The 24051-nt window shown below is 37.7% G+C and overlaps 1 long non-coding RNA gene across 1 annotated transcript; it reads right to left on the bottom strand.

The window, feature by feature from the left end:
• Positions 1-9732: 9732 nt before the first annotated feature.
• On the bottom strand, positions 9733-18101 carry LOC125121430 (uncharacterized). The gene is made up of 3 exons (XR_007133464.1): positions 18069-18101; positions 11242-11315; positions 9733-11045 (listed from the first exon to the last, which is right to left on the bottom strand). It is a non-coding gene; the product is annotated as an uncharacterized LOC125121430 (long non-coding RNA).
• Positions 18102-24051: the final 5950 nt, after the last annotated feature.

Raw genomic sequence — 24051 nt, 5'->3', positions numbered from 1 at the left:
GAAGGAAGCAGCATTTGCGGAAAAAGGAAACCCAAGGGTTTGCCCAGATGAGAGCAAAAAACAAAACATGGGCCAACAGATTTAGTCCCAGAGCCTGGTAGAAAGAAAACAGGCAGGTGGGTAGAGGGGAAAGGAGGAAAAAAGAGAGGGATGGAAACATCTTTGAAAACAAAGCCTCTATCTACTAATTCTCATTGATCTTCTGTTTATTCTCAGCAACATGCCCTTCAAATACTGGGTGCTTGACAAATACTTTTGTGTGACTTAAAATTTAACTGTAGGAGTTCCCGTCGTGGCGCAGTGGTTAACGAATCTGACTAGGAACCATGAGGTTGCCGGTTCGGTCCCTGCCCTTGCTCAGTGGGTTAACGATCCGGCGTTGCCGTGAGCTGTGGTGTAGGTTGCAGACGCGGCTCAGATCCGGCGTTGCTGTAGCTCTGGCATAGGCTGGTGGCTACAGCTCCGATTTGACTCCTAGCCTGGGAACCTCCATATGCTGTGGGAGCAGCCCAAAGAAATAGCAAAAAAAAAAAAAAGACAAAAAAATAAATTTAACCCTAAAATTGTGTATTTGCTGTCTCAAAAACTACCATTATCTATATAGCTAATGTAAGATGTCTGTTCATTAGAACACAATTTCCACAAATTCTATGGTTTTTTTTTTTCCTTTAACTCTTCTGTTAGAAGATAGCATGAAACCTCCTTGGAAGGTTGATCAATGTGTGTTCTTTTATCAGTGCTGTAGCAAATCACTCAGTGGATGAGCTGGGGAGCCAACCAGGCATTTGGTTATAACATATCTTAAAATTAACTTAGGCATTTTAGTGTACCCTCATGAAAATTTTGAGTTATTCCATGGAGTTTCTAGGTAATAAACTATTAAACAGTTGTGGGTTAGAGATGAGGTGGGGAAACAGATGTGTAAGTTCACCAGAAGTTGATGAACCAGGATAATGGTTCCTATATTGAAGTGCAACTAAGCTTACAGATGCTAAATTAGCTGTTTCACATACTTCTAATCTGCTATGTCAGAGCTAGTGGGCAAAGACAAACTTGTCTATACACTTCTCTGTAATAGAAATAAAGACAGAATTGTTTCAAAGTATAACTTATCTCCCCTTCTACACTTTTATTTTGAAACAATTAGAAATTAACAGTTATTGCCAAAGTTCAAGACAAAAAAATTACTTAAATTTGATTACTTATTACATCTTGAAATAAATCTCTAAGGAATATGCCTCAGTCACCTCTATCAGTCTCATTAGAAACTTAGTTTAGCAACTTAGTTTATATTCAAATTTCCCATTGATTATTCCAGAAAGAAAAAAAAAACAGCGAAGCAATGAAGATATTAACTTAAAACTTACAGTGAACATGGTGAAACTTAATCCTTTATTCTTAACAGCAGAATCAAAATGGAGGTATATATAGTTTCAAAGTATCTCAATAAACATCATTATTTTGTCAAAATCTCTAAATTCTAGGATATAAAGAAACATGTTTATTATGGATCAATTTTCAATCCACAGAAAAATATATAGCACTTGAATTAATCTTAATTCTTAGGTTCTTTCAGGAAATTTTATTGAAATAATTTAAAATATTTTCAGAGGCAGCTCGCTGAAGGCTGAGGGTCAGCCACTCAGCCACAGATTGAAACAAACGAAATAAACCAGAGCAAGGATTCCAGATATCCTTGACTATTCCACACTCCCTAGTATGTATTAAAATTGCAATTAAAGGAAGATGGAATTAAGATGGCAGAATAGGACTGGAGCTCAACTTCTCTCCTAAAAACAACAAAATTCACAACTAAGGGCTGAGCAATCTTCACCCAAATGGACCAGAAACCTTAAAAAAAAATCCTACTCCAGAAGAAAAAGAGGAGGCCACATCAAGAGGTAGGAGGAGCCATTTCGTGATATAAACAACCCCATACCTCCAGGGTGGGAAGCCCCACAAACTGGAAACTAACTGGTTCACAGAGACTCACCTACAGGAGTGAGAGTTCTAAGCCCCACATCAAACCCTCGTGTGTGGGGATCTGGCACTGGGAGAAAGAGCCCCTGGAGCATCTGGCATTGAAGGCCAGTGGGGCTTGTGCATAGGAGCTCCATGGACTGGGGGGAAACGGAGACCCCATTCTTAAAAGGTGCACACGGACTTTCACATGCACTGGGTCCCAGGGCAGAGCAAGGTCTCCATAGGAATCTGGGTCAAACCTGACTGCAGTTCTTGGAGGACATTCTGGGAAAACAAAGGGTGAATGTGGCTTGTTGTGAGGGAAGGACATTGAAAGCAAAGCTCTCAGGAATATTCAGCAGCTGTGCCTTTCTCTGGAGGGGGCCATTTTGGGAAAATCTGGCCCCACCTGTCAGTCTGTCAGTCAGTGCTGAGAAGTCCCAGGGCAAACAACAACCCAGGTGGGATCACAGCCCCACCCCTCAGTAAACAGGCTACCTAAAGACCCCTCAGGCACACAGCTGCCTCTAATCCCATTCAGAGACTAAGCCTCACCCACCACAGGGATAGGAATCAGCTCCACCCACCAGTGGGCAGGCATCAGCCCCTCCCATCAAGAAGCCTACAGCAAGCCCCCATACCACACTTCAGCCACAAGGGGGGCAGACACCAGAAGTAAGAGAGGCTACAACCCTATTATCTGTAAAAAGGTCACCACTCCAAAAACCCATAAAAATGAAAAGACAGAGAACTATAACTCAGATGAGGGAGAAAGGAAAAACCCCAGAAAAACAGCTAAGTGATGAGGAGATTCTCAGCCTCCAGGAAAAAGACTTTAGACTGTTGATGCTGAAGATGATGCAAGACATTGGAAATAAACTGGAGGCAAAGAGGGATAACTTACAGGAAACACTGAGCAAAGAGATACAAGATAGAAAACCTAAACAAGAAGAGATGCAAAATACAACAACTGAAATAAAAATTCACTAGAGGCAGCCAACAGTAGAATACAGGAGACAGAAGAACGAATAAGTGAGGTGGAGGACAGATTAGTGGAAATTACGGATGCAGAACAGAAAAGAGAAAAAAGATTGAAAACAAACGAACAGAGTCTCAGAGAACTCTGGGACAACGTTAAATGCACAAACCCGCATTATAGGGGTGCCAGAAGGAGAAGAGAGAGAGAAGGGGACAGAAAAAATATTCCAACAGATAATAGCCAAAAACTTCCCTCACAGGGGAAAGGAACCACTCACTCAAATCCAGGAAGCACAATGAGTACCATATAAAATAAACCCAAGGAGGAACACCCCGAGACACATATTAATCAAACTGACCAAAATTAAAGACAAAGAGAAAATCTTGAAAGCAGCTAGGGAAAAGAAACAAGTAACATACAAGGGAACCCCCATAAGGTAATTGGCAGATTTTTCAACAGAAACTCTGCAGGCCAGAAGGGAGTGGCATGATATACTTAACGTGATGAAAGGAAAAAACCTCCAACCAAGATTACTCTACCCAGCAAGGCTCTCATTCAGATTTGAAGGAGAAATCAAAACCTTCACAGATAAGCAAAAATTGAGAGAATTCAGCAACACTAAACCAGCCTTACAACAAATACTAAAGGAACTTCTCTAGGGCAGAAAAGAAAAGACAGCAACAGGAGACAAAAATTCCACAAATGACAAGGCTCACCAGTAAAGGTATCTATACAGTAAGACATGAAATCATCCATGCACAGTTATACCACTAAAATCAGAAATCGTGAGAAGAAGTGGGTACAAGTGCAGGACACTGGAGATGAACTTGCAATCAAGAGAGCAACAACTTAAAACAATCTCCTATACATATAGACTCTTATATCAAAACTTCAGAATAACTGCAGACCAAAAATCTACAATTGATATACAAAGAAAAATCAACTCAAATACAACACTAAAGATAGTCATCAAACCAGAAGAGGAGAGAGCAAGAGAAGAAGGAAAGAAAAAAGAGCAACAAAAACAAATCCAAAACAATTAATGAAATTGTAATAAGAACATACATATCAATAATTACTTTAAATGTTAAAGGACTAAACGCCCCAACCAAAAGACATAGACTGGCTGAATGGATACAAAAACAAGATCCATACATATGCTGTCTTTAAGAGACCCACTTCACTTCTAGGGACACATACAAATTGAAAGTGAGAGGATGGAAGAAAATATTTCATGCAAACGGGGATCAAAAGAAAGCTAGAGTAGCAATATTCATATCAGACAAAATAGACTTTAAAATGAAGAATATTTTAAGGGACAAAGAAGGTCACTGCATAATGATCAAAGGATCAATCCAAGAAGATATGACAATTTTAAATATCTACACACACAACATAGGTTCACCACAATATATAAGGCAACTGCTAACAACCTTAAAAGGACAAATCAACAATAACACAATCATAGTCGGGGACTTTAACACCCCACTTACAGTGATGGACAGATCATCCAGACAGACAATCAATAAGGAAACAGGCCCTGAATGATGCATTAAATCAGATGGACTTAATACATATTTATAGGACATGCCATCCAAAACCAACAGAATACACATTCTTCTCAAGTGCACATGGAACATTCTCTAAGATTGATCACATCCTGGGCTACAAATCCAACCTCAGTAACTTTAAGAAAACTGAAATCATATCAAGCATCTTTTCTGACCACAACACTACACGACTAGAAATCAACAGCAAGAAAAATACTATAAGAAACACAAACATGTGGAGACTAAACAACACGCTACTAACCAACCAATGGATCACTGAAGAAATCAAAGAGGAAATTAAAAAATACCTAGCAGCAGAATAGCATTGAGAACTTTGTCTAGAGACTCATGTTGCAACAGAAGAAAGGGTGGGGGAAAAATGTAATTGTAATGTATACATGTAAGGATAACCTGACCCCCTTGCTGTACAGTGGGAAAAAAATAATAATAAATAATTTAAAAAAAATACCTAGCAGCAAATGACAATGAAGATATGACACTCCAAAAAATAAAACAGAAAACCTAGAAGAATGGACAAATTCTTAGAAAAATACAATCTTCCAAGACTAAAACAAGATGAAATAGAAAAAAGATGAATGGACCCATCAGAAGAACTGAAGTTGAAACTGTGATTAAAAAACTTCCAACAGGAGTTCCCGTCGTGGTGCAGTGGTTAACAAATCCGACTAGGAACCATGAGGTTGCCGGTTCGGTCCCTGCCCTTGCTCAGTGGGTTAACGATCCAGCGTTGCCATGAGCTGTGGTGTAGGTTGCAGACGCGGCTCAGATCCCGTGTTGCTGTGGCTCTGGCGTAGGCCGGCAGTTACAGCTCCGATTAGACTCCTAGCCTAGGAACCTCCATATGCTGCGGGAGCAACCCAAAGAAATAGCAAAAAGACAAAGAAAAAAAAAAAACTTCCAACAAACAAAAGTCCAGGACCAGATGGCTTCACAGGCAAATTCTATCAAACATTTAGAGAAGAGCTAACACCTCTCCTTCTGAAACTAGTTCAAAAAATTGCAGAGGAAGGAATACTCCCAAACTCATTCTATGAGGCCACCTTCACCCTGATACTAAAACCAGACAAACATACCACAAAAAAGAGAAAACTACAGGCCAATTTCACTGATGAACATAGATGCAAAAAATCCTCAACAAAATTTTACTAGCAAACCACATCCAACAATACATTAAAAAGATTGTACATCATGATCAAGTGGGATTTATCCCAGGGAGGCAACGGTACTTCAGTATCCGCAAATCCATCAGTGTGATACATCATATAAAAACTATATGATACTCTCAATAGATGCAGAAATTGCCTTTGACAAAATCCAACATCCATTTCTGATAAAAAACCTTCAGAAAGTGGCCATAGTGGGAACCTACCTCAACATGATAAAGGCCATATATGACAAACCCACAGCAAACATCATTCTCAATGGTGAAAAGCTGAAAGAATTCCCTCTGAGATCAGGAACAAGACAAGGATGTCCGCCCTCACCCCTACTCTTCAACATAGTTTTGGAAGTCCTAGCTAGTCACAGCAATCAGGGAAGTAAAAGAGATAAAAGGAATCCAAATTGGAAAGGAAGAAGTAAAACTATCAACATTTGCAGATGATATGATACCATACCTAGAGAATCCTCAAGACTCTACCAGAAAACTTAGAGCTCATCCATGATTTGGCAAAGTCACAGGATACAAAATTAATACACAGAAATCGACAGCATTTCTATACAGTAATAATGAAAGATCAGAAAGAGAAATTAGGGAAGCAATCCCATTTACCTTCGCATCCAAAAGAATAAAATACCTAGGAGTAAACCTACCTAAAGAGACAAAAGACCTGTACTCTGAAAACTATAAGCCACTGAGGAAAGAAATCAGCAATGACACAAATAGATGGAAAGACATAGCATGTTCATGGATTGGAAGAGTTAATATCATCAAAATGACTATACTACCTAAGGCAATCTACAGATTCAATGCAATCCCTATCAAATTAACAAGGACATTTTTCACAGAACTTGAACAAAACATTTTAAAGTTTGTTTGGAAGCACAAAAGACCCAGAATAGCCAAAGACATTCTGAAAAAGAAAGATGGAGCTGGAGGAATCAGGCTCCCGGACTTCAGACTATACTACAATGCAACAATCATCAAAACCACATGGTACTGGCACAAAGACAGACATATAGATCAGTGGAACAGGATAGAAAGCCTAGAATTAAACCCATGCACCTACAGCCAACTCATCTATGACAAAGGAGGCAAGGATATACAACAGAGAAAGGACAGTTTGTTCAATAAGTGGTGCTGGGAAAACTGGACAGCCACATGGAAAAGAATGAAATTAGAACACTCCCTAACACCATACACAAAAAGAAACTCCAAATGGATTAATAAAGACCTAGATATAAGACCAGACACTATCAAACTCTTAGAGGAAAACATAGGCCAAACACTCTCTGACATAAACCACAGCAACATCTTCTCAGACTCACCTCTTAGAGTACTGACAACAAAAACAAAAATAAGCAAATGGGACCTACTCAAACTTCAAAGTTTCTGCACAGCAAAGGAAACCCTAAACAACACAAAAAGACAACCCACAGAATGGGAGAAAATCTTTGCAAGTGAGTCAACTGACAAGGGATTCATCTCCAAAATTTATAAACACCTTCTGCAGCTACATACCAAAAAAACAAACAACCCTATCAAAAAATGGGCAGAAGATCTAAACAGACAGTTCTCCAGAGAAGACATACAGATGGCCAAAAAACACATGAAAAGATGTTCAACATCACTCATGATTAGAGAAATGCAAATCAAAACCACTCTGAGGTACCACCTTACCCCAGCCAGAATGGCCATCATCAAAAAGTCTACAAACAATAAGTGCTGGACAGGGTGTGGAGAAAAAGGAATACTATTACACTGTTGGTGGGATTGTACATTGGTGCAACCACTCTGGAAAACAGGATGGAGAGTCCTCAGAAAACTAAACAGAGAACTACCATTTCATCCAGCAATCCCACTCCTGGGCATCTATCCAGAGAAAACCACGACTCACAAAGACACATGTACTCCAGTGTTCATTGCAGCACTCTCTTCAATAGCCAAAACATGGAAACAACCTAAATGCCCATTGACAGAGGAGTGGATCAAGAAGATGTGGTACATATACACAATGGAATATTACTCAGCCATTAAAAGGAAGGAAATACCAGCATTTTTAGCAACATGAATGGACCTAGAAAGTATCATGCTAAGTGAAGTCAGCCATACAATGAGACACCAACATGAAATGCTTTCACTGACATGTGGAATCTGAAAAGACAGACCGAACTTTGCAGAAGAAATGCTGACTCACAGACTTTGAAGAATTTATGGTCTCCAGAGGAGACAGTTTGGGGGGTGGGAGGATGTGCTTGGGCTGTGGAATAGAAATACTGTGAAATCAGATTGTTATGATCATTATACAATTACAGATGTGATAAATTCATTTGAGTAATAAAAGAAAAAATAAAATAAGATATAAAAAATTATTAAATTAAATAAATAGATAAAAATAAAATAAAATATTTTCAGAGGGGGAGTTCCCATTGTGGCACAGTGGAAATGAATCCGACTAGGAACTATGAGGTTGCAGGTACTATCCCTGCCTCGCTCAGTGGGTTCTGGATACAGCACTGCTGTGAGCTGTAGTTTAGGTTGCAGACATGACTCAGATCCTGTGTTTCTCTGGCTGTGGCATAGGCCGGCAGCTATAGCTCTGATTAGACCCCCAGCCTGGGAACCTCCATATGCCCCAGGTACAGCCCTAAAAATACAAAAAAAAAGACAAAATATTTTTAGATAGTCACTATTCAAATTCTCTGGAATTGGAATATCACTGAACCCTACGCATTAAAACTAAAACTATTCCAATCCTATTGCAGCCCAAAGTTTCAAATTTTCCAAATCACATTTATATGCTTAATTTTTCATATTAGCTTACTTATCCCCTAAATAATCCAGTGTAATTTTTTACATTAGCTTACTTATCCTCTAAATAATCCAGTTAATACAGTTAGTCTGTATAGTAAGAATTATTATATCTCAGACTTCAGGTATGTTCACAGAGAGTTCTCTTTCTTAGTTTTTTGAAACAGGTATTTATCATCTGGGGAGAGGCAACACAAATTCCTTTCCTATTTTTGGAGAATTCTCAGTTGGTTATAATACTGGTAGGATCAAACATTCTAGCTCTAACATGGGAGCTAAGGAAGGAGGTAGTTTCCTACCCCTGGAATCCAGGACAGAAAGTGTGGGAAACAGGCTCAGGTACTCAGATATCTCATATTCTGCCCCAGCCCCCACCCTCAAGACTTTGCATCTTGGGAGAAGAATGTAAAGACACTGGACAAGTTTAGAGATTAGTCCTATGAGGTGACCCAGGTTGTGGTTTGTGCCCTCTGTGATCACTGCCTGTTTTCTAAGCCAGGCTTTCTACCTTTGTATTGAATCTGTGAGCTACCTAACATACTGTAATATATTTCCTTTCAGCTTAAATTATCCAGTAAATTTCTGTTACTGGCAACTAAGAAAGAGGCTATTTTAGATAATAAAGGCTATTTATTCAATATATATTTATCATCTGTTGACAAAATACAAATTTATTCTGCAACATTAATGACCATTTTTTAATTTTTCTTTATATGTTATTACCATCAATTTTTTAAAACTTCATATTTTGTTTCTAATCTTAAGAAATAGAAAGGGGTCTTCTGGGTTAACACTTAATTTGTCATGCTTATCAGTTTATATAATACATAATAATTATTTTCATAGAGCTTTTGACACAGGAATTGAAACACTGTTAACCAGTTTTCAACAAGTTTAGCATAAAGTTGTTTTTTTTTTTAAAGAGATACTGGGTGCTCAAAAGAACAAAATTTGGAAGGCATTTTCCCCTTAACGACAAGAAAAATATCTTAATTTCATATTAAAGAGAGATTTCTCATAGTTTACCAACCTCAAAGCACAATATTTTGGCTTTTTCTCAAAGAAACCACTTCACAGATATTCAAAGTTCTTGGGCATACATTTGTGCCTTCAGAGATAAATTTATTGACTACATTTACTGGAAAATAGCCCTTCCACAAAGGGAATGTACAATTTCATGATGAAAATTTTCCTATTTTTTAAATGAATTTTAGTACTAAATTAATTATTTAAAGTATTGATTAAAGTGGCCAAGCTTTTAAAAATAAAGTTTCCGGATAGCCCTTAACTAAAAGATTATTTTGATACAGCAGAAATATAAATCTTAGGCAAAGAAGAGCAATGCCTCCAGTTGTGCATACATAAGGAGAAACTCCTTAACATTTCTGCATGACTATGCATGGCCTACCTTCATATACATTGCTCCATAGAGTCATTTTAGAACTCAAAGGTTCTTAGCCCAGTGGCGGCCTATTTGTAGCAGGTTTTTTAGACCTTGGAATGAGCAGGAATATTTACATACAGGTCAGAGTACAACATGGTAATAATAAAACATACCTAAAGGGAGAACACCAGAACTTTATGCATCTGGCATTTTCTCAATGCGTTTTCCTGATAGCAAGCTCAAGTATAGTACCTTTCAGTTAAAAATCAGGTATTTGGAAATCCCAAGTTTATTTGTAAAACCAAATGTCAGTTTATTAATAGGATTTATTAAAATGTCAAAATGTTTCTTCCCCCTTTTAAATTATACCCTTCCTAAACCAGGAACTAATACTTCTGGAAGTATTCATGAGGGGACACAGAGAAGGAAGCAAAGCACCAAAGTGCATCATTTCTGATAATTTTATATATATACACATGAACACTTGTGAACTAGCATCCTCTCAACTCAAACAAACCTACTCCTTAGCCTTTTGTTTATCATTGAGACTTCTAACACACAGATTATGGTAATGGAATTCTTTAAGACAGAATTTTTCAAAGACTATAGTATGCCATAGACCAACTCCAAGACGATGCTAAAGAAGATGGGGACAAGGGTGTATAGTGTGGATATAGCTCTGCTCCTCTCCAGACTGAAATCTGTCTGTGATCAAACTGCATCTTTATGTCATTCTCATCACATACCCTGAAACCCCCAGCTCTCAGAAATGACAAACCACATTTCTATGTGGTAGTATCCAATTCCATGCTTGCTGTTTTATTCATTTGTTCAACGGATATATTTGAATCTTTTTAGTAAATACTAGGCTGAATCATTTCTAAGACCTGGAAATTGTATTCCTTGTAGAAGATACTTATCCAGAACCTTAAAAATTACTATAAATAAGTAGATGTATCCACATTTTACACCCAGGTACAAGAAATAAAAATAGTTTTAGAAAACGTCAGGCAACAGCTTATCACTTTTCATCCAACAGCCTTCAGTTAGGCTAAGATAAAGCACATGGTCCATTCCACTGTTTGAAAGTATTTCTTCATTAGGATGATGGCATGAGAAATGGAGCATGTACAGTTAGTTGCCAGTGCAATAATGAAAAACAATGAAGCATCACTGGGACTGCAAAGAAGCATATTCTGCAATTAAATCTATTTCATTGAAAAGGAAAGAACATCCAGATAAAGTTGTTCTGCTTTAGAATATACGCAAAATAGTCTTCTGTAATATAAAATCACAGACAGAATACATTGCAAAGAATGTTTCCACATAACAAATTATTATGGATTCATATACTAACAGTTCATTTAATACTTACTTATTGCATACTGTCTTGTGCAGGCATTGTTCAGTGCATACAACAGTCACACCGTCTGCACAGCAAAGGAAACCCTAAACAAAATGAAAACACAACCCACAAAATGGGAGAAACTACTTGCAAATGAAATAACTTAAAAGGGATTAATCTCCAAAATTATAAACACCTCCTGCAGCTCAATACAAAAAAAAAAAAAAAAAAACAGAACACCATCAAAAAACGGGCAGAAAATCTAAACAGACAATTCTCCAGAGAAGACATACAGATGGCCAGAAACACACAAAAAGATGTTCAACATGACTAATTAATAGAGAAACACAAATCAAAACTACTATGATGTACCACCTTACACCAGTCAGAATAGCCATCATTACAAAGTCTACAAATAATAATGCTGGAGAGGGTGTGGAGAAAAGGGAACCCTACTACACTGTTGGTGGGAATGTAAATTGGTGCAACCACTGTAGAAAACAGTACGGAGATTCCTCAGAAAACTAAAAACAGAATTACCATTTGATCTGGCAATCCCACTCCTGGGCATCTATCCAGAGAAAACCATGACTCAAAAAGATACATGTATTCTGATGTTCATTGCAGCACTGTAAACACTAGCCAGGACATGGAAACAACCTAAATGCCCATCAACAGAGGAGTGGATAAAGAAGATGTGGTATATATACACATGGAATATTACTCAGCCAATAAAGGAAACAAATAATGGCATTTGCAGCAACATGGATGGACCTAGAAGTTATCATGCTAAGTGAAGTTAGTCTGATAGTGAGACATCAACACATATGCTATCACTTACATGTGGAATCTTAAAAAAAAAAAAAAAAGACACAATGAACTTCTTTGCAGAACAGATACTGACTCAACATACTTTGAAAAATTTATGGTTTCCAATGGAGACAGGTCAGGGGGCTGGGGGATGGGCTGAGGGTTTGGGATGGAAATGCTATAAAATTGGGTTGTGATGATTGCTGTACAACTATAAATGTAATAAAATTCATTGAGTTAAAATAAAAAGTCACCCTGTAATTCCTTCAAGGAGTAATGTGGCACAATAGAGCTATGGATAAAAATCACTGATATTAAAAGAAAAGGAAATGAGAGTACCAGAGAACAAAGAATAAAGGTAAAATGCAAGAAAGGACATAAATAATATTGTGTAATGAAAACTTGAGAAGTCCCAGGGCTTACATGAATTCCTGGGGTACTCAAATGACAGAAAAGAGAGAAAGAGATTCTTTTCCCTCACTATTCTCACATCACCTTCTCAAATTTGTTTAATCCTCTACAGAGAACCTGGACAAATTTAATCTATCTACATTTCCTTTAGACAAGCAGTATGAGTTCTAGCAGTACATTCAAATATAATAACAAATGCGCCTACAAGGAAAACCATCAGTTTGTCATAAAGAGATTTTACTTTTACATGAAAAACATTTCAGTAAAATCAACTCAGTGATAACTCTTGGCCACCAAGAGAATAGTTTGATTCACTTAAGTTTAAGAACCACATATGGTACACTTTTGCTCAAATTTTGAAACAGAAGTTTTTCTGTTTATTCATTCAGTCTAATTGCAAAACACATCTTCTAAAGTTCAGAATATAGTCAGCAAATAATTATCCATTAAAGCTTAACAATGCACGAAGAAGCTGTGTCCAGACTGCTACAGAATTAACTTCATAAGGAATTTAAATCTCAAGCAGTTATCTATTTCTAACAACAAGTCTTCTTACCCAGAATCTAACTTTTAAGAAACTAGGAAGATTCTTCTACCTGAACTCTCTAAGCCCAACAAACTAATTTGGTAAATAAATCATTTATTTGTGGCATGTTTATAGTATAATAAAATTTTAACTTGGACCTTTTTTTTTTTGGTCTTTTTGTCTTTTCTAAGGCTGCACCCATGGCATATGGAGGTTCCCAGGCTAGAGGTCTAATTGGAACTGTAGCCACCAGCCTACACCACAGCAACACAGGATCCTTAACCCACTGAGCGAGGTCAGGGATTGAACCTGCTAACTCATGGGTCCTAGTCAGATTCGTTAACCACTGAGCCATGACAGGAACTCCAATTTACAAACTGAAGAATAAAAATCATATGGTCCTCTCAATAGACACGGAAAAAAAACCTTTGACAAAATCCAACATCCATTTCTGATAAAAACCCTTCAGAAAATGGGCGTAGCAGGAACCTACCTCAACATAATAAAGGCCATATATGACAAACCCACAGCAAACATCATTCTCAAGGGTGAAAAGCTGAAGGAATTCCCCCTGAGATCAGGAACAAGACAAGGATGTCCGCCCTTACCCCTACTCTTCAACATAGTTTTGGAAGTCCTAGCCACAGCAATCAGAGAAGTAAAAGAAATAAAAGGAATCCAAATTGGAAAGGAAGAAGTAAAACTATCACCATTTGCAGATGACATGATACTGTACCTAGAGAATCCTAAAGACTCTACCAGAAAACTGCTAGAGCTCATCCATGAATTGGCAAAGTCGCAGGATGCAAAATTAATACACAGAAATCGATGGCATTTCTATACACCAACAATGAAAGATCAGAAAGAGAAATTAGGGAAGCAATCCCATTTACCTTCACATTCAAAAGAATAAAATACCTAGGAATAAACCTACCTAAAGAAACAAAACAAACATGTATTCTGCTAACTATAAGACACTGATGAAAGAAATCAAAGATGACACAAATAGATGGAAAGGCATACCATGCTCTTGGATTGGAAGAGTCAGTATTATCCAACTTGGACTTTTAAATGCTAGTACTCACATACTTGATTACTTCTTTAAAATATGCTCTATCTCTATAAAGACTTTTCAAGTCATTTAAGAGCTCCTCAACATCCAGGATAGAGTCAAGCTAACAGACCATGAAATACCTATGACTACACAGACAATATTATTGCCATTTCTATATAGATCCCTTTGCCACAGTTAAGAATCGGGCTGGGGCTAAGCAAAGCATCCGGGCTGCAAAAGAACATCTATTAGCTTGTTTATTGAGCCTAGAAGTAAAATTTTTCCAGTGGGTTATCATTTTCCAATTCACTGGGTCCAAATGCTCAGTTTCAGACATTCAGAATTTGAATCTCTCACTACAGCACCACCTTTTAACTAGTAGTAAATCAATCAGTGGAAAGAGCATCTGTGCAAAAAAAAGCAGCACTGTAGGCATTACTTCAATCCTCCAACAGCGACATGCTGGAGAAGATGTTGGAGCTGTTGCAATCTGAGGAGTCCCAGTCATTGCCATCCTGTTCCCCTCCATTCTGAGCCAATTAAAAAATAAGACAAATGTACCAGATAAACATGAGTCTAAACTACCATCCTTGTTACTGTACAGGGTGAGCTGGAAGATATAGCTTAGTGTGAGAACCAACCAGGCTCCAAAGCTCTCTGTCTTCCAAATCCAGCTGCACAGAAAAGTTTTGAGTCTGTAGAGCAAAACATTTACACATGTCACTGTTTCCTCTCCTCCATGAGTGGACACGGAAGGGGAAAGAAACCCTAAGGGCCATTCATATAAGACTATTGATAGGTTAGCTCCTGACTAAGTGTAGATCAATGCTGTTTTACACCACCAGATAACTCAATTCACCCCTGACTGGAGACAGTAAGGTGTGGAGTAGAAGATCTGGCTTGTTTAGGGGATATTTCTTCTCAGAGAAACCACAAGAGTGAAGTAGTACCTTCTGTCAAAATTTTAAGAACCAAGAGACAGTGGATCTCTGTTCCATGAGGTGGATCCCTCCATTCTACAAGCCACTAAGGCTTTACAGGGAAAGAGAGGAATTCTTAGAAGAAAGGAACTCAGTCCCCCATCCTACTGCCATCCTACAGAGAAGTAATAAGGACCAGGGTGCTTTGATGCCCATGCAACATGCATTCATGTTCCAGGGGAAGGACCCCCACCCCACTATGACATCTCTTCTTAAAGGGGCAACATTAGAACAGTATTTTGTGGTGCCAGCTATTTACAGGAGTTGCCTGGGAGAAAGAAAGCTGCTCACCACCTGGAGACCATATCTTCAGGCACAGCTGCTGCTGACAAAGGAAGGAAAATACCAGTCCCGTGGGATACTCCATTTGGTGGTAACCCATCCTGCTGGGTGATGGAAACTGGCTCATTATCCAAAACAACCGACAATAAGTTCAGAGGATCATTGTTTAAAAATTGCACCTATCATATCACAGTTTCCCTATGAAAGGGTAGGTAAAAGAAAGTTATCAAATTTTCCTGCTGTAATTTTCAGATATTCTGAAGTAGAGGTGAGCTCATGTGACTATTTAAGACATATTTTATGGACCAGCATATAACAGGAATACTTTCTCCTTTAACCTCTGTTACAGCAGACAGATAGCTAGGTATGAGCAGAGAAGGGGGGCATGGGGTCAGATGGCAGGAAACGAGGCATCATGCTAACAGTAGCACTCGTGGGCAGACAAAAAAACTGGAACCTCCAGGCTGAGAGGAAACCACACATTTTGGGGTGATAAGTGCCCTGGAGGAAGACAAAGCAAGGTGGAAAAGGGCACCAATCTCCAGCTTCTTAATGTAACTTGTTGTTCATTATTCCCTCATTATAATAAAATTAGCTATGCAGATAAGAAGTACCCATCAATGTGCCAATGCCATGACACTTCAGATAAGAGCTAAATAAGGACAAAAATCCCTCCTCCCTTCAGGAAGGTGGAATTGGAATGAAAATTAAGGAATATGACTCCCAAACTCTATCTTCCCAGTGAATACCCTGCCCATGCAACTGGATGCCCCTTTTGACCATAATCAGTGCATCAGAGAAACACAGGGCAGCTGCTCACCTCTCTGCCCAACTTTAAGAGGCGTATTTCTCAGTTAAATAAATCCTCACTTTTCTTTCTCAATTTCCATCTCATTTCTAAATTCCTTCTGCGACGAGAACCTAACCTTCACAAACACAACTAAAGGAAGCAAAGATAATGCCTTCTTAACAATAGAAATCGATTTCTGAGTTTCCTATAAGGAATTGTACACACATGAAGAAATTTAACAGCAGTAAATTGGTTGATTCAACTAAGTTCTAACCGAATCAGTTGAAAACTGAGGGAAAACTAGATAGTGAAGAGTACTCAAAGGAGAAGAAAGCAAACTGGAAATAGGAGATTTTGACTCTCCTTTCAAAACAAGCCCTCCTTCAGCGGAAGGATAAAAAGTTGGCACCTCTTCAAATAAACCTCTACTATGTGGTTTAATAGAGATGTTTCAAAACCTCTACCTACAATACTAAGAGAGAGATTTCCCATTAGCAAATGGTGGACACTCACTGACTAACAATGAATTCTCATTATTACTGCTTGGTGGAAATACATTTTAATAGTGCAATAACCTCTTCAATTAATTAATCCTGCAATCATTTATCACAGTGTAACAGCTGCCAAAGCAGGCTAACAGTTTAGTAAAATGTAGTGCTCGTTCACTTTCACACAACAGTGAGCTCCTTAGACTCTGTTATATAATCACAGTAACATCATTCATACATCCTTTCAATTATATCCATTCGTTTGTGCATACCAGAAAGCTACAGAGCAGGCTGGCCCAGAAGTGCCAGTTCCACAGAGAGAAATTACAAGCGACTTCTGATGTCACTCCACCATCCTTAATATTCTGCTTTTACTTAACCCAATTTTTGACTTTTTTTCATTCTACTTTGTCATTCTTTTTCCTCCACGTTGTTTTCTTTTCCTGCTTACCTATTCATTATATCTGTCAAGGATTTCAGAAGCACTACTGGCATACACAGTGAATTAAGAAAAGCTGATCCTGTCAACGTTCCCTTCACTACAACTGGAAAAAAAGGCCCAACTAGAAGAGAACAAGGAAAATCTGCTCCAAAAGAGAGGCTAGCATATGGAAAAGAAGCTTTAAAGGGGTGGAGGAAGAAACTGGGTGCTTGGATCAGACCCTCCACTTCTACCAGCAAAGCTGAAGAAAGAAAGGAAAAATGATCAGGCCAATAATGCATAAAAGGCTCCCAGACCTACAGCACATCAAATAGTGTGCAAACATTTTTTAGAGCAGTCTTTTCCTGCTCCAAACAAGCAGAAACTTAGGGTTCAAAAGTATCCTGTGGCCCTGCCTACTTCTGTTCTCGGGAGAGGGCAGTGCCACAGAGGAAAGAGTAGGACTTTTGGAAATGCTGGGGGTTTAGACAAAAATCCCAAATGTGACTGATAATTACTTTCTTACGTCCTTGAAAAGTAGGGCTTAACTTCTGAATTAATCTAATTTTAAAACAGGAATGGTGTGATAATTCATTTCAGATAGTCTTCAGTATGAGAGAAGTGGTTAAAGGCTTCCCTGTGTCATAAGGATTATATCATCTCCATCCTCTGCTTTGATTCAATTAAGACTATTAAAAAATATCATGTAGTTTCTAACCATAAATGTCATGCCAAAGGATACCAAAGGATAAATAAAAGTAGCAGCCTCTACAGAGCCTATAGCAGAATTTTATAGCATACAAGTGTTGATAGATCAACTGAACAATCTAAATTAAGTGGAGTCCAAACATGGAATGGTTTTGTCTTCAATAACTACCCTTTTGAAATTTCCCACTTCTTAAAAAAAACTTGAGCCAGAGTCTGCATGTTTGCAATCCTGCCCAAATTTACGACTTCAATTTCATACCCAGTAAACATTCCTCTCTCCTAACTCAGGCTCCTTGTACTTCTTCATGCCTCTCTTATCTGGTTTAGCTTTTCCTTTATTGACAAAAAAGCAGCTTAGAGAAAAATGCCAAAAACACTGTTACTTACCTTGAGCAGCTGCAGTCCTCTCTCAGCCAAAACTGCTTTCTCTGTGGTGGGCATTGAAAGGCTTGTTTTATTCAGGAGAGTGCATGTGAATTCTATTGGGTGTCTCTTGGAGGATCCCTCCCCTCTGCTTAGCCTTCTAAAGTGAAACATCTGTTCTGGCTCATTGCTTCCAACCTTGCCTCAAATGCCCCTCCCTGGTGATCACACACACAGCATTCCTTTGCATTAGGTAACCCCCTTTGTAAAATTCTACCTCTTTGTGCCCTAAACAATGGATGCACAAGCTTCTCACCTGCTGTTCCCTCTCTGCCTTGTAGTTCCTCTCATTTTGCCCCACCACAGCTTACGTAATTGTGGAACAGATCTGAAAGGCCGCCATGGGAACGGGCATCCAATCCATGACTGAGATATCAATGACAATCCTCTTCCAGGCACCCCCAATTCCTGTGAGATACTCTCCTCAACCCCATGTATCTTGGTTTGTGAGTGGTGAATTCTTCACCACTCTGGGCTGGTGAAGAATTCAAAACCACAGTGAATATCCTTGAAGCCTATAACTTTCATCGATACCTGCTGGGAATGATAGTTGGGAGTATCAGGGCAAATTAAGCTGTTCCTTTTCATGTGATTTAGCTTTTTAAAGTTAAGGTTAATTGGCGATATCATAGTATATAAATTTCTGGTGTAGGACATAATGATTCAATATTTGTATATATGGCAAAATGATCACCATAATAAGTCTAACATCCATCACCATATGTAGTTACAAAATTTTTTTCCTGTAGTGAGAAAGTCTAGCTATTCTTTCAGCAACTTCACATATGCAGTACAAAATCATTAACTATAGTTGCCATGCTGTACATTACAAACCCATGACTTATTTATAACTGGAAACTTATACCTTTTGATCCCCTTCACCCATTTCATGTAACTATGTAATATATTTTTTAAATTATTTGTGTGCCTTTAAAAAGCCCATGCTATCTCTTAATATGATCCAAAAGGGAGATAGATATTCAGGGCTTACTGATGGCTCTCTGCAGAACGTGGAAACACTCAGTTTTCTGCAGTTTGGAATTTTAGCAAAAAATTCAAAAATTAGAAAAGTCTCATTCACCAAACTGGTACACATTGTTAAGCAAACTTTGGGGAAGGTGAGAATTTTTTTTCAGGCTGCACTAAAATCTGAAATTACTATTTTCCCTTATATAACCAGGGGTATTTATAAAACAATTTAATTGCTGAATTGGAAAAGACATTTCTAGAGGCCCATGGTAGTTAGGAGTCACTCCAGTGAAAAGCCACACCTTCATCTTTTCCATCTTATTCCAGTCTTGGTAAAAGCAAACGGAAATGATTCTGTGACTATATGATTTCCCTCTTCTTTGGAAGGAAAAACATGAAATCAAAAATATGAGTTCTTTGAGAAATCTTTATGACTGCTTTTCCCTTTAATAACATTTTTTTGCATTCACTGATTATCTCAAATCTGCTCTACCTCTCACAATCACTTTTAAGTTTTTTCCACTCCTTTCTAAGTTATTTATTATATCTATAATATTGTTTTGGTTCTCAATTTGTACTCTTATTTTAGCAATCCCTCTTTCCCCATTCTGCTCTTTAATCATCTTATCTTTGAGCCCTGGTTTAATACATCAATATTTTCAGCAAGCTTCTCTGCAGAGTGAATCAACAGGAATATGACTTCTGAGGAATGTTTCCTTTTAGACTGATTTTTTTTTCTGAGCTTTGTATACCAGTTTCATTTTCTCTTTTCCCCTTGTAATGTATGCATAGGTTTTTGTGTGTTTGTTTTTTGGTTATTTGCCATAGTTACAATTATTTTGTTTTTGTTGCTCATTTTATTTTGATCGTGCTTAATGTGGGAAGCTCTGCCCAGACCATGTCTGATCTGATATTGCGTGTATGGAAATTCTCCTGATTTTTCTTCAACCAAATCTGGGACAGTGTGTCTTGCATGCTCTATCCACTTCTTTACTACCTAAAATCATGGGCCTGAAGGAGGGGTTGTCTTGACCAGAACCAAGGGCAATCCTTGCTGGGAGACCCCAGGCTCTGATCAGTCTGATATTTGGTACTGGGGTTCACTCCACCCACCCATGGGTTTTCCACTCCCAAGGCTTGGGCTTATCCTCTCAGCTCAGCACAGCTCTCTAAAAGGGAAAGAACTAGAACTGTCCCTGCCTCTGCGGAGTTACTATAGTATATTCATAATATAACTGTAATAGGAAAGAACGAATCTGTCTCTAGAGTAGGTCTGTTTCTTAACCTTTGTATTCTATTGCTTTCACTTCAAGTTAAGAATGATGCCTATAGGCTGAAACATACAGGATAGCCCATTTTCAAGGCTCTGACCTATATTCATACAGAGATAAAACATTGCAGAACAGAGAATAACATTTGTCTTGCTGGAGATTTATGAAGGCATTGTGACCTGATCTATGTGACAGCTGCAAGAACAAAGAATTCTGACACCAAGAAGTTTGCACCAAGCAACCACACCCTCTCCACTTTTAGTATAAAAGAAGCCCGAATTCTAATTCGGTAAGACGGTTCTCTGGGACACTCATTCACCACTTCTCTGTCTGCTGGCTTTCCAAATAAAGTCTCTATTCCTTGCCCCCAGCAGTTTGTTTTTCGATTTATGGGCCTGTTGTGTGGTGAGCAATACGAGCTTAGACTTGGTAACACAATGGCTTTAACTAAAATACAAATACATAAGCATAGCTGACACTCCACAGTAAAGTTCTGATCAACTTCCAAATGCTCTAAGGAATTGTTAAGAACCTTATCCAGAGAGGTATGTCCATCCTCTCTTCCATTACATATTGTCATACACTAGAATGGTGGCACCATTAAGCATCCTCTGATGGCATCAGTTCATGGATGTCACTACACTCCATGGTGTTGTCAGCTCAGACCCCATCAGTTACCTGCTACTGGCTCAGGAAGTTAATGACAAGGGATAGGAACTCTCTCATTTCTAATAATACTTATTTCCATAAAATTTCAGTACAGCAACAAAAGCGTAATTTCCCCTGGAGGTCCCTTTATGAGATTTGACCTGTGGTTTGGCTATTTAGATATGACTTATTAAATTTGCTAATTTTGCCTGACCCCTTGCTGCTGTCACTCCTATTGCTGCTGCTGCTTCTGCCTTCTCTCCCTTTTGGTCATTTGATTGGTGTCATTTGCACTCTCCACAGCAGGTAAGAAGGAGAAAGGGTCTGTGATAAAACTCAAACAAATACATTCATCAAAATATAAACATTTCTACTGAAGAGAAAAATTAATACATAATTGGCTAATATGAGTTGTGATTGAATTAATATTTTTAAGTTGCTAAGGATTCCTTCCCTTACAAACCTAAGTAAAAAGGACTACCTATATATAGCATGTGTTTATGTGAAATAAATTTTCATATGGTAAGTCAGCTATATAAAAAGTAATTTAAGCAGGGACATTGTAAAGCTGTTGCCACAAAAAAATTTCTTTGTCATAATCAATGATTCTAATTCTCTTCAAAATGTGCATGATAGTAATAAGCATAATTATTTCACTGGACTATATTATAAATATGATAGATAAATTTTGAATAGCCAGACTTCAGATTCCTATAATTTTCCAAAGAAATTACCACATGTGAAGTAAAGTTGGAATAAAAACAACCAGTCTAGCATTTATTTTTCTCTTGAAAAACAAAAAGTCTTAAAAGAACCACAGAAAATAACTAAAAGAAATTACAATGGGATATGTCTCCTTCCTCTTTCTTCATGCACAACTATTTAAAATACAAGCCAATATGCCACAGTCCTGACCTATTCTCTCCAATTTCTGAATGTCAAACACATACAGCAATTGTTGGCTGTCAGAGTATGAAGTCTGTGGAAGCAGAGAAAGTGGACATTTGGCATTTCAATATTCTGGAGCAAGTGATTTAATTATTTAATTAGTGTAAGAGAAAAGCATCTACACAAAGATCCAGACATATATTCGGTCATCAAAAATGTCTCTTAAATGGTGAAATACGTATTAAGGAACTGGAAAAAGGGCTAATATTTTATGAACTAGTATCAGTGTAGATTAACTCACATTTCAATGATAAATGGAAATCTAGAGTAACCAAAAAAATAGGATTTAACTGTCATAAGTAAATATACAAAACTGTTATCTGTTGAATATTTTAATATACTTCTTAAAAAGTTATTGAAAGTTTACATTTTCTATTGCTTCAAACTAAAAAGGAATCTCAGTTTGACCTTGTTTCAAAATTCGTATAAGTAAAATGCATCTCTTTCAGTATTTTTCAAATGTTCATTTAATATTTTCTTCATGATTTATGGCCTAGTGCTGTGTTCAATACATTAAAAATGAGAAATTTGAAAATTAAGTGGAGAAATAGTCCACTAATGTTTTCTCTAGAGTATCATTTCATCTGATCTTATTTCCATTAAAAATATGACATAAACAATATATATCAATAGCAGTATGTGAACGGGTCACCATTTCCCAAACTGTGTTCCTTGGGAGCCTAGGTCTAAGAATCTTTTTTAAGTGAATTTTTGTCTTGATATATCTGCCTTTTTAAGCATGTTTTGAATTTTAGTATATCAAATATCCAGGAAAATACACAAATTATAAATATATTTCTCAATGAATTTTTACAAAATAAAAGCAATATCCTGATCTATTACTAGCACCCCAGAAGCCCCTTTAAGTCCCCTCTCACAGTAACCATTGTCTCACTGAGAGTATAAATTCATTTCGCCTGTCTAAAAACTTTATATAAATAAATTATCCAGTATGCACTTTTCTATGTCTGCCCATTATAGCTCAAAACTATATTTCTGGTATTTACCGATGTTATTCTTTACAATTATAGTTTGTTTATTCTCATTGCTATTATATTTCACTGTGTACATTTATCACACTTTATCCATTCTACTGTTGATAAACATTTGAGTTGTTTTCAGTTTGCAAGTCCTAACAAATAGTGCTGCTATAAACTTTGTGTACATGTCTGCAGCACCTGTCTTTTGGTGAATGCATATATGCTTTTTTTGTTGGACAGACTAAGAGCAGAATTGCTGGAACATAAGATAAGCATTTGTTCAGCTTTCATAATATTGCCAACCAGTTTTCCAAAGGAGTTACGCTAGTTTACATTCCCACCAACCATGGATGACCACTGCCAAGGCTCTACATCCTTGACAATACTTGGAACTTTCTGTTTTTAATTTAGCCATTTTTGGTAATCACACTTTGGTTTTAATTTGCATTTTCCTGATGACTAGTGAATTTGAGCACTTTTTCATATCTCTCTTGGCTCTTTGAATATCTTCTCTGTTCAAATCTTTTGTCCATTTTTTTCTATTGGATAATCTGCTTTTTGACACTGATTTGTAGCAGGGTTTTGTTTTGGTTTGGTTTTAGGGGGTTTTTTTGTTTGTTTGTTTGCTTGTTTGCTTTTTAGGGCCACACCCAGGGCATATGGAGGTTCCCAGGTTAGGGGTCTAATCGGAGCTGTAGCTGCCAGCCTACACCACAGCCACAGCAATGCCAGATCTGAGCCGTGTCTGAGACCTACACTACAGCTCACAGCAATGCTGGATCCTTAATCCACTGAGCAAGGCCGGGAATCGAACCCTCAACCTCAGGGTTCCTAGTCGGATTCATTTCCGCTGTGCCACAACAGGAATTCCAACCATATTTTATACATGAGTCTTTTGTAAAATATATAAAGTACAAATACCTGTCCCAGTCTGAGGCAGAAATCTTAATTTAAAAGCAGGAAATCTTCTGTTCGTTTTTCTTTATATGTCCTGTTAAAATTTTGGCCTCCATATCGTATAGATATTCTCCATCCTCCACATCATAAAAACAATCTCCACATTTATCCTAAAAGCCGTATTCTTTTATCTTTCATATTTAGATATGAGGAAAGGATATTTTTTCCTCAGGT

This window comes from Phacochoerus africanus, chromosome 2 (assembly GCF_016906955.1).
Source record: "Phacochoerus africanus isolate WHEZ1 chromosome 2, ROS_Pafr_v1, whole genome shotgun sequence".
Lineage (NCBI taxonomy): Eukaryota > Metazoa > Chordata > Mammalia > Artiodactyla > Suidae > Phacochoerus > Phacochoerus africanus.
Note: the sequence above shows the minus strand (reverse complement) of the source record. Positions and strands in the feature narration are given on the sequence as shown.